The sequence below is a fragment of the Peromyscus maniculatus genome, chromosome 4 (assembly GCF_049852395.1).
Source record: "Peromyscus maniculatus bairdii isolate BWxNUB_F1_BW_parent chromosome 4, HU_Pman_BW_mat_3.1, whole genome shotgun sequence".
In the NCBI taxonomy this organism is placed as follows: Eukaryota; Metazoa; Chordata; class Mammalia; order Rodentia; family Cricetidae; genus Peromyscus; species Peromyscus maniculatus.
In genome coordinates, this window is record NC_134855.1 from 4,466,984 (window position 1) to 4,477,388 (window position 10,405).

Consider the following 10,405-nt stretch of genomic DNA (forward strand, 5'->3'; position numbering starts at 1 on the left):
TGGCGGGTCACAGCAAGAGCCCTCAGCATTGTTATTTCTACAACACAGTCTGGAGGCTTTAGAGTTTAAGTAAGTAGGATCCAAATGGAAGTGCTGGTAGTCAGAACAACATTTAGTGTTTGTGTTTCTGATTTTGTTTTGCTTTGAGAATGGTCTCTGTCACGATGTAGCCCTGGCTGGCCTGGAAGTTGCGATGTAGACCAAACTGATCTTGAATTCACAGACCTCTACCTGCCTCTATCTCCTGAGTGCTGGGATTAAAGTTACACACCACCCTGCCCAGCCCAGTGTTCTTTTTTAGATGGGACCAAATTGTACTGGTCAGGTTGTAATGATCCGGTGTAGGTGAGGCCTTGGTGGGTTTTGTACCTAGGTGCCCCGCAGTGGGTGAGACACACCATGCGGCCACGGCAGACAGCGGAAAGTGTCCACATGGCAAGTTTATTTTGTGGGGGAGGGTAGAGGGAATGGAGGGAAGGGGGAAGGAGGAGACAGAAAGGTGTGTGCTACCTCTGGAGAGAGGGAGGAGGGCAGGAGGCTTTTTTTCCTCTTAAGGGGGCTTTAACTAATGAAAGATGACTTCAGGATGCCGGGCAGGTCTCCAAGGGGTGGATCAGAATACTAACACCGGTTACACCAACCAGTCTCTTTTTAAAATTGAGGCAGAGTTTCCTGTAACCTAGCCTGGCCTCAAACTCACGGGGTAGCAAAGGATGACCGTGATGAGCATCTCCTCTTCCTCCTGCTGGGATAACTGGAGTGCAGCATCATGCTGTCTAAATGAACAGCACGTTTGTTTACATACGTGTTGAGCTCCCCCTGGCTTGTTTCAATGACAGTGTCCATGTGCGTCAACCCACAGTTCTGGAATTTTCCCAGGCCAGACTTGAGGCAAGTCCTTACCAGACAATGCCTGAGCATGAGTGAGGTAAGATCTTTTCATTAATGGCAACACTGTTGACATATGTCTTAGTTGGTGTTCTTTTGCTATGAAAAGATACCATGACCACAGCAACTCATAAAAGAGAGCATTTCACTGGGGTTTGCTTACAGTTTCAGAGGTTTAGTTCATTATCATGGTGGGGAGCATGGCAGACATGGTGCTGGCAAAGACCTGAGAGCTCTACCTCTGGATCTTCAGGCAGCAGGAAGAGAGAAATTCTAGGCTTGGCATGGGCTTCTGAAACCTCAAAACCTACCCCCATTGACACACATCCCCCAACAAGGCCACACTTCCTAATCCTTTCAAATAGTGCCGCTCCCTGGTGACCAGGCATTCAAATCTATGAGCCTGTGTCGGTCATTTCTATTCAGACCACCACCATAGGTTTATGGCCATATCATGATGCAAAAATACATTGAATCCAACTTCAAAAGTCTCCATACTCTATATAACAGCCTCAACACTGTTTAAAAGTTGTGGGGTATTTACCAGAGAAGACTGCTTTGACATGGGTTTAAGCCAATAGAAAGTCTTTATTGTTTATAACATGACTATGCTGAGCGTTCGCGATTTTTTTAGGGTGAGCTTTTAAGCACAAAAAAACATGTTCTAGGTTGACATGCTTCCATTAACAAGAACAGTTAGCCAGAAGAGGAACTACAGAAGCCAAAAACCAAGGTTAGTACGTTAAAACTTTCCCAGAACTGTGGACTGTGATGTTTCATTTCATTGAGGTGTTTTTTTTTTTTTGTTTTTGTTTTTGTTTTGTTTTGTTTTGTTTTGTTTTTTGGCAGGTGGTGCTGTCTATGTGCTGAGTTTTACAGCCTGAATGGCACTTCCATCATGGAGTCAGTTGTGCTAAGGTCTTGGTGCCTACTCAGGTCTGGGGCCCTGTTACAGATGGCACATTTCTGACATATAATGGCACAGAATGTACATTACCATTCCAAAAGGGAGGAAAGGGAGCCTAGTGAGGAAATACTGGAGCAAAGCAAGGATGAAACTCTCAGCTCCTTCTCCAGCACATTGTCTGCCTGCATGCCGCCATGCTTCCTGCCATGCTGATGATGGACTAAACCTCTGAACCTGTCAGCAGGGCAAACTCCAAACTCTGCATCTCAGGTCAGATCTCCAACTCCTTTCAGCTTTGGTGACTGCAACACACTTCTCTCTCTTGGGCTGGTTCCACTCCCTGTTACCAGCTCTTCTTGGCAGGAATCCCACAGCTCTGGTAGTTTCAACATTTTGGGGTCTCTAAGGCAATCCAGGCTTCACCTTCACAGCTTCACATAATGGCCTCTTTTGGCCTCCACACAGGGACACTCCTGGCACATGCCTGGCCTCAGCAGCTTTCCATAGTCGTGGAGGGATATTCTATAACCCCTTTCTTGTATCCTTGATTCTAAAGCCAGAACCACATGGCCGAAGCTGCCAAGTTCTGCTGCTTGCTGGAGCTGGAACATGCCCCCCTCTTCAATTACATCGATTTCACCTTTTTGTTATTGATGGTTTCTTTTACTGGGTAAGCTTTTCTATAATTCCTTTTCACAAGTTGGAAGCTTAGCTGGGTGGGGTCTTGCCCAGAGGTTACCACTCTTTTTATTCCTTTTAGCACCAGGCTTTCCTTTATCTCCTTGAGCCCTGGACTTGTCTCCACTACCCTCCCTGGTGATCCTTTTCTCCTCACACTGAACATTTTGTGTCTCTCTTTTCCCACTTGCTTCTTTTCACTTTAGATCTACAAAAGGGTTACCACTAGCAACCAGGTCTCTTATTGCCAGTGACACAGTTAATACTGGGCTGTCTTGAAATCTCCTCTGCCAAGGCCATAATCCACTACTCTTCAATTTAGCCTCAGGCAAATTTTTTTGGACAAAGGCAAAAAGCAGCTACATTTTTTTTTGGCCAAAATATCGTAAGAATGGTCTCTGGGCCACTTATTAATATTTTTCCCCTCTAAAACTTCTTGATCTGCATCACCCCTGTTCAAATAGCCCTCAACACTGTCTTCCAGGCTCCTATAGTATGGCTCATTTAGCCCTGCTTAATGTGCTCAATTGCTTTCCTAATCCAAAGTCCCAAAGTCTGTATTCCTCCACCAAGCATCACAGCCAGGCTGTCACAGCAATACCCCAGTCCTGGTACCAACTTCTGTCTTAGTCAGTGTTCTGTTGCTGTGCAGAGAAACACCATGGCCATGGCAACTCTTTTTTTTTTTTTTGAGACAGGGTTTCTCTGTTGTCTTGGTGCCTGTCCTGGATCTCTCTCTGTAGACCAGGTTGGCCTTGAATTCACAGAGATCCACCTGGTTCTGCCTCCTGAGTGCTGGGATTAAAGGCATGCGCTAACACCGCCCAGCTAACCATGGCAACTCTTATAAAAGGAAGCATTTGATCAGGACCTGCTCACAGTTTTGGAGGGTTAGTCCATTATCAGCAGGACAAGGAGCATGGCAGCATGCAGGCAGACATGGTGCTGGAGAAGGAGCTGAGGGTTCTACATTTGGATTCACAGGCAACAGGAAGAGAGAGATTTTGGATTTAGCATAGGCTTTTGAAACCCCAAACAAAGCCCACGCCCACTGACACATGTCTTCCAACAAGACTATACTTCCTAGTCCTTTCAAATAATGTCACTCTCTGGTAACTGAGCATTCAAATCTATGAGCCTATGAGGGCCATTCCTACTCAAACCACCTAAAATACATCAGGTTTAAACATTCTGAGTGTATAACAATCAAAGCATTGTACCCTAGGTATGATTGTAATGCTGTATCTCAGTGTTTGACTTATAATATGGTAGCCATTCAAACTTTTCAATATTCCTGGCTTAGTTACTTTTCTATGAAGAGACACCATGACCAAGGCAGCACCCTCTTCTGGCCTCCATAGGCACTGCACGCACATGGTGCATTTGCACACACAGGCAAACATGTACATACATGAAATAAAAATAAACCGAAAACTGAAGGCTCATGATGTTATATGTTCGTGTGTACTGCTTTATTTTTTAATTACATGTTTATTAGATATCATATCTCTTTATGGGCTTCTTTTGTTTGTTTTGAGACTGGATCTCACACAGTAGTTCATGCTAGCCTTGAACTAATGGGAATCCTCCTGCCTCCACCCCTCAAGCTCTGGGGTGATAGGGTATAAGCCATCAAGCTTGGTGTGTGGCTAGTTTTTTGTCATTTTTACACAAGCTAGAGTCATTTGGAAAGAGGGAAACTCAACTGAGAAAATGCTCCTAACCAAATTGACTTGTGGGCAAGCCTTTGGGGGCAATTTCTTTCTTTCTTTCTTTCTTTCTTTCTTTCTTTCTTTCTTTCTTTCTTTCTTTCTTTCTTTCTTTCTTTCTCTTTTTTTTTTTTTTTTGGTTTTTCAAGACAGGGTTTCTCTGTGTAGCTTTGGTACCTTTCCTGGAACTCACTCTGTAGACCAGGCTGGCCCTGAACTCACAGAGATCTGCCTGCCTCTGCCTCCCGAGTGCTGGGATTAAAGGCATGCCCCACCACTGCTGCTGCCGCCGCCGCCGCCGCCGCCGCCACCACCACCACCCAGTTGGTGTAATTTCTTGATTGATGGTTGCAAGGCACTAAGCATCAATCCTCCACAGCCTCTGCATCAGTTCCTGCCTCCTGGTTCCTGCCTTGAGTTTCTGACATGACTTCTCTCAGTGATGGACTGTGATGTGGAACTGTAAGCTAAAATAAACCTTTTCCTCTCCAAGTTGCTTTTGGTCATGGTGTTTATCACAGTGATAGAAACCTTCATTAATGGCTCAGACATTACATCTCATTGTTTCTGCTTTGCTAAGGGTTAATGTGCTCTGGCAGAGGTGTGCATGTATTCTGCAGGTGGCTTGTCTGTATATGGGGAGTCATTGATCATGCCAGCATCAAACACAGGTACATGGCCAGTGGATGGTCAGTAACAACACCTCTGGGTATAATTGGTCATAGGATGTGATAGTTATGGTGCCACACAGGGTTAGGATATGAGTATGTATCAGAGGCTACCTGACAGACAGCTCCATTACATTTTGTCTGAGACTGGATATCAATGCTGACAGGAATGTCACAATTGCAGGTAAGACCACAGGTGAAAGATTAGCTTTTCTACTGGGCACAGTGATGAAAATTCTTGGTTTCTTCAGTGTTTATCTGTGAGCATGTGAACCTTTGTGCCCTCTATATAGAGGTTCACATGCTCTAACTCACAGAAATCTTCCCACTTCTGCCTTTCTGCTCAGGATTAAAGGCATGCACCACCATGCCCAGCCTATAGTTCAATTTTTTTTTTAATTAAATTTTTTTTATATGTATGTATGTTTTACCTTTGTGCCATGTATGTGCCTGTTACCAAAGGAAGCCAGAAGGGAGCTTAAGATCCCTCAGACCTGGAGTTACAGATGATTGTGAACCATCATGTGGGTGCTGGGAACTGAACCCTTAGTCCTCTGAAGAGCAGCCAGTGCTCTCAACCACACAGCTCCCCAGCCGTTCACTTCCTTTCTCTTCCCGACTTGTCCCCACTCGACGTTCATATTGCCTTCTGTTTTGTTTTGGTGAAGCGGTGAGTTTAATCAGGGTTTCTTATAGGATCACGTGTGCCTTGCCAGTGCCACACCAGGGAATAACATGTTCCTTCCTCCACTGGCACCATGAACTGCCTACAGATCCTCAGAAATGGCGGGGCCTTGTGAGCCTCTTCCCCAAAGATAATCTTTCTTTTTCTCTTTTTTCCAAATGACATGATCTCCCTCTGTAGCCCAGACAGGCTTTGAACTCACTGTGTAGCCCCAGGCCGGCTTTGAATTCATTGTGTAGCCCAGGCTGGCATGGAACTCTGGGAAGCCCTCCTGCCTAAGCCTCCTGAGTTCTGGGATTCTAGTAAGCCTCCAGGAATAGTTGTTTGTAACTGTATCATTTGGCATGTTTCTTTGTTGATTTCTTCAAGGGAAGAGAGATCTTCCCCAGAAGCCATCTCCATCTCGTGGGTTACATTCCTAGAATGGTCTGGGTGGTTTGTTTAATGTGTCCTATTAATCTACTGTGGTTAGTAATTTTCATCTTGGTAGACTCTGTATTAGACATGTCTTACTGTTAGATGTGGAAAAAAAAATTGACTCATATGTGGCCCTGATTTGGAAGAAGTCTTGTTATGAGTTGTCTTGTGTGGGCCAGACAGTTCTGACGACAATTTAAATGTTTGCAATATGTCATGCATGGCCTGACAGCTGGCTTATACATTCATGAGTGAGACTTGGATGTTCTGGTGCGGCTGTAGTCTGTTAGCAGAGTGTCCTTCTCTCCTCCTCTTCCTTGTCCTCCTCCTTTCCTTCTCCTCCCCCTCCTCTTCCCTCCTCACCCCTCCTCCTTTGAGACAAGGTCTTTTTCAGTCCAGCTGCCTCAAACTCATTAGGTAGCTAAAGGTGACCTTGATCTCCTGATTCTCCTGCCCCCACCTTCCCAGTGCTGGAATGCAGGTGTGAGCCACTTTTGGCTAATGACACTTTGCTTAATGAATATATTGTGATACCCTGAATAATGCTTTTGTTGGATTATATGCCACTATTGCTATGACTCACTTTCTGGTATTTTTAATGGCTTGATCTAGAGTCATCCGTTTTAAGTTACCTCTAAATTTTGTAGGTTCACAGTAAGGATTTGTTGCTCTCCAGAATTTGTGTGTGTGTGTGTGTGTGTGTGTGTGTGTGTGTGTGTGTGTGTGAGAGAGAGAGAGAGAGAGAGAGAGAGAGAGAGAGAGAGAGAGAGAGAGAGATGTGGATATGTGCACATATGTACTAGATCATGTGTGTGGGGCGCACTGGTGTGGGTGTATGTGAAGAGCATGATGTTGGCTCCTTCTCCACCTTGTATACTGAGGCAAGGTCTCTTGATGAACCTCCCCCTCCCCCATTGACTAGTCTAACTAGCTGGCTTGCCCTAGGGATCACTTGTCTCTGCTTCCCACAGATTGGGATGACAGATGGGCCAACATGCCCTTCCGGCTTTTTATGGGTTCTGGAGACCCAGCCTCCAACCTTCATGCATGCATGGCGATCGCTTACCACTGAGCCATCTGCCCACCCCAGTTCTTCACACTTTAGTCGTGTAGGGAGTGAGCTCTGTTTGGATGATTAATTGGGAGACTTAGTAGCTTGTGCTGTAGACTTGGGTTTTCAGCTAAAAAAGGATGTTTGGTTCATTCTGAAGATCCTTAAAACTGCAATATCTGAGCCTCCATCCCAGCGTCAAAGCACTCAGACATCTGTGGTCTTTTCTGCAAGACACAACATCGAAGAGTTTTGAGGTGCATCCCTCCTCTGTCTTCTGCTGTCTGTCCATGTGTAATCTATTGCTGTTTTTCTAGTCTTAGTTGGTCATGCCGCAAAGGACTTCTACAGGGATCATTAAAATCCCACAGGCCCTCAGGATAGGTCTCTTGGGCCCCAGCAGCATCTCATTGCATTGTTCACAGTTTTTATGTTATGTGGGGATGCAGGTCACCGAGCATGGGAAGGGGGCATTCTGTGTTATAGAACAATCCTTTTCTACACTATGAATATGTATTGCTCTCATTGGTTAATAAAATACTGACAGGTTGGTAGCTGGGCAGGAAGTTAGGCAGGAAAGCCAAACTGAGGATGATGGGAAGAAGGAGGGCAGAGTCAGGACAGACACCAGTCAGCCTCTGAGCAAGCATGTAAAAAAAAATGGTGCAACAAGCCATGAACCACGTGGCAAAGCATACATAAAAATATGAGTTAATTTAAGTGTAAAAGCTAGCTAGTACCAAGTCTGAGCTATCGGCCAAGCATCTATAATTCATGTTCAGCCTCTGAGTCGGCATTTGGGACTGGGCGGGTGGTCAGGACAGGAGACATCCGTTTACAGTTCTGAGACTCTTTCAGTGCTGCTTGTCCTTGTGACTGCCGTGATCAGTTTGTGGCACCTTTTAAACCATATTCCATGTGCCTCTTCTCTTGGCCTCCGTGTATTAATGGGTTTACATTATTAGGATCCTTTAAATCTAATTCAATGTTTTTTGGAACTATGACTGCTCTCTTCTCTTTATCCTAACTTCTTTCTCTTTGGGTGCCATGGGTGACAGAGGTCAGGACCACTTCAAAGCCTTTAATTTTTCTCAGCCTGAGCCATGTCTTTCTTCCAAGAGCTAACTTGTTTGTGGTAGTTTTTTTTCCCTAGCTGTTTCCTTTTTCATTTTTCTTTCTTTCTTACCTTCTTCTTCTTCTTCTTCTTCTTCTTCTTCTTCTTCTTCTTCTTCTTCTTCTTCTTCTTCTCCTCCTCCTCCTCCTCCTCCTCCTCCTCCTCCTCCTCCTCCTCCTCCTCCTCCTCCTCCTCCTTCTCCTTCTTCTTCTTCTTCTTCTTTGCTGTTGTTTCTGTTTTTGTTTTTCAAGACAGGGTTTCCCTGTGTAGCCCTGACTGTCCTGGAACTCACTCTGTAGACCAGGCTGGCCTTGAACTTGGAGATCTGCCTGCCTCCGCCTCCTAGTGCTGGTGCACATCACCATTGCCCACCCTAGCTGTTTTTCTTTCCTATTGAGATAACTTCTTAGCACAGCACAGTATGACTCTATCCCACCCTTCCCTCTCTGTCATGTGTGCGCGTGCAAAGTTTTGCTACATAGCCCAAACCCATCTTGAATTTACTAATTAGCCCAGGCTTGCCTTCAAGCCACAGTTATCCTCCTGCCTCAGCTGCTTGAATGCTAATTGTGGGTCTGTGCCACTAGGCCTGGTGATAGCCCACCTTACCTATGAAATCCTAGGTACATGATGAGGCTTGCTTCTCTTCCTGCTGCTTGGTGTGCTTCCTTTGCCAACCAATTCCTTCAAGCTGTGGTCCTCCTTAGTGAGGGCAGGGTGCCTTCAAGCTGCAGTCCTCCTTAGTGAGGGCAGGGTGCCTTCCCGCCTCCACCCAGCACCTGAGACAAGTGTTACCATGAACGGTGTTAGATTACACTACAGTGTCAACCAAGCATTTAGGTAACAGTTACATGCTTCGAGTCTGTTTATGTGAATCTGGTAGGGTTTCAATTTTATCTCTATCACCAAATGGTTTATTTTACTTGAAAAAACAAAATAAATCTTCATGTATTGCCAATTATTTTTGCCAGTAGTGTGTTTACTCATCAGCTTCCTTCTTGAATGAATGGAATCCTGCCAGCACCATTAACTGTTGTGAGTGAACTGTCCAGTAGCAGATAGATGTGTTTATGTCTCCCCACGATGTCAAAGTTTATCGCACATAATAAATTTACAAGCTATGTCCATTGCATTGGCTTCCATTAACCAAGTACTACGGATTTCACTTGGTATTCACAGCCACTGGCAATCGCAGGCTCTTCTGTCTCAGTTCCGTCGTTCCTATTAACTCTCGGGTCACATGTAACACTTGCACAAATGATATATGTCACAGAATGACTGAGAAAGGGCTAGGAGGCTGACGGGCTCAAGGGTGCCTTATTAAAGACAAGATCAGAGAGCTGATGAAGAAGCAGAGTCCCCATGGGTCACACTACTGACATAACAATGTGATCACAGACATGCTGTGGCACCAGCCTGCCAAAGGCCAGCACAGGTTCAAGGCAGAGGGCTGGGTCCAGGCTTCCTGGGTCCAGATGGATAACAGTAAGTCAAGTGGGTGACTCCCATACCCAGGGGGCAGAGTCATAAGGTCCTCATCTGTGAACCCCACGCTGTGTGCACCAGACAGCCTGATGATGGCTGGTAGATGGTTATCCCCAGTGTTACTTCCTGTGATGGCTAATCTTGGTTGTCAACTTAACTACTTCTGGAATCAACTAAAACCCAAGCAGCTGGGCATACCTGTGTGGGATTTTCTTCATCAAATCATTTGGAATGGGAAGACCCATCCTAAATCTTCTGGTGACGGCCCACATAAAAGGCCATGAAAGAAGGAAGTTTTTGCTTTTTGCCTGCTTGCCTTCACTCTCGATAGCAAGTTCATCTATTCTGTTGCTAATGCATTCTTTTGCTGGGGTTAGAACCTGCTCCTTCAGGATTCCAATGTAGACTGAAGACCAGCAGCTCTCTAGGAATCCCCTGGCACTCCGGCACCAGTTGAGACTTCTGAGATATCCAGTCTCAGAGACTGAACAGCTCTTTGCCTTTCTATTGGAAGATAATCATGGTTTCACTACCTGGACCACAGCCACAGCTTGTAGGTGACTCTAATGAACCTCCTTAATCCACACACACACACACACACACACACACACACACACACACACACACACACACTATTAATTCAGTTCTGTTCCTTCAGAGAACCCTGACTAATACACTTCCCTTCATTTTCTATCACTCATGTCAGGGAATCATGTCGTTCATTGATCTGTTGGTTTGGGGGAGTTTGTGGTGGGCTGTCTGGTGTCTGGTGGGTTTTGATATACCCATGTGGGCATGTATTC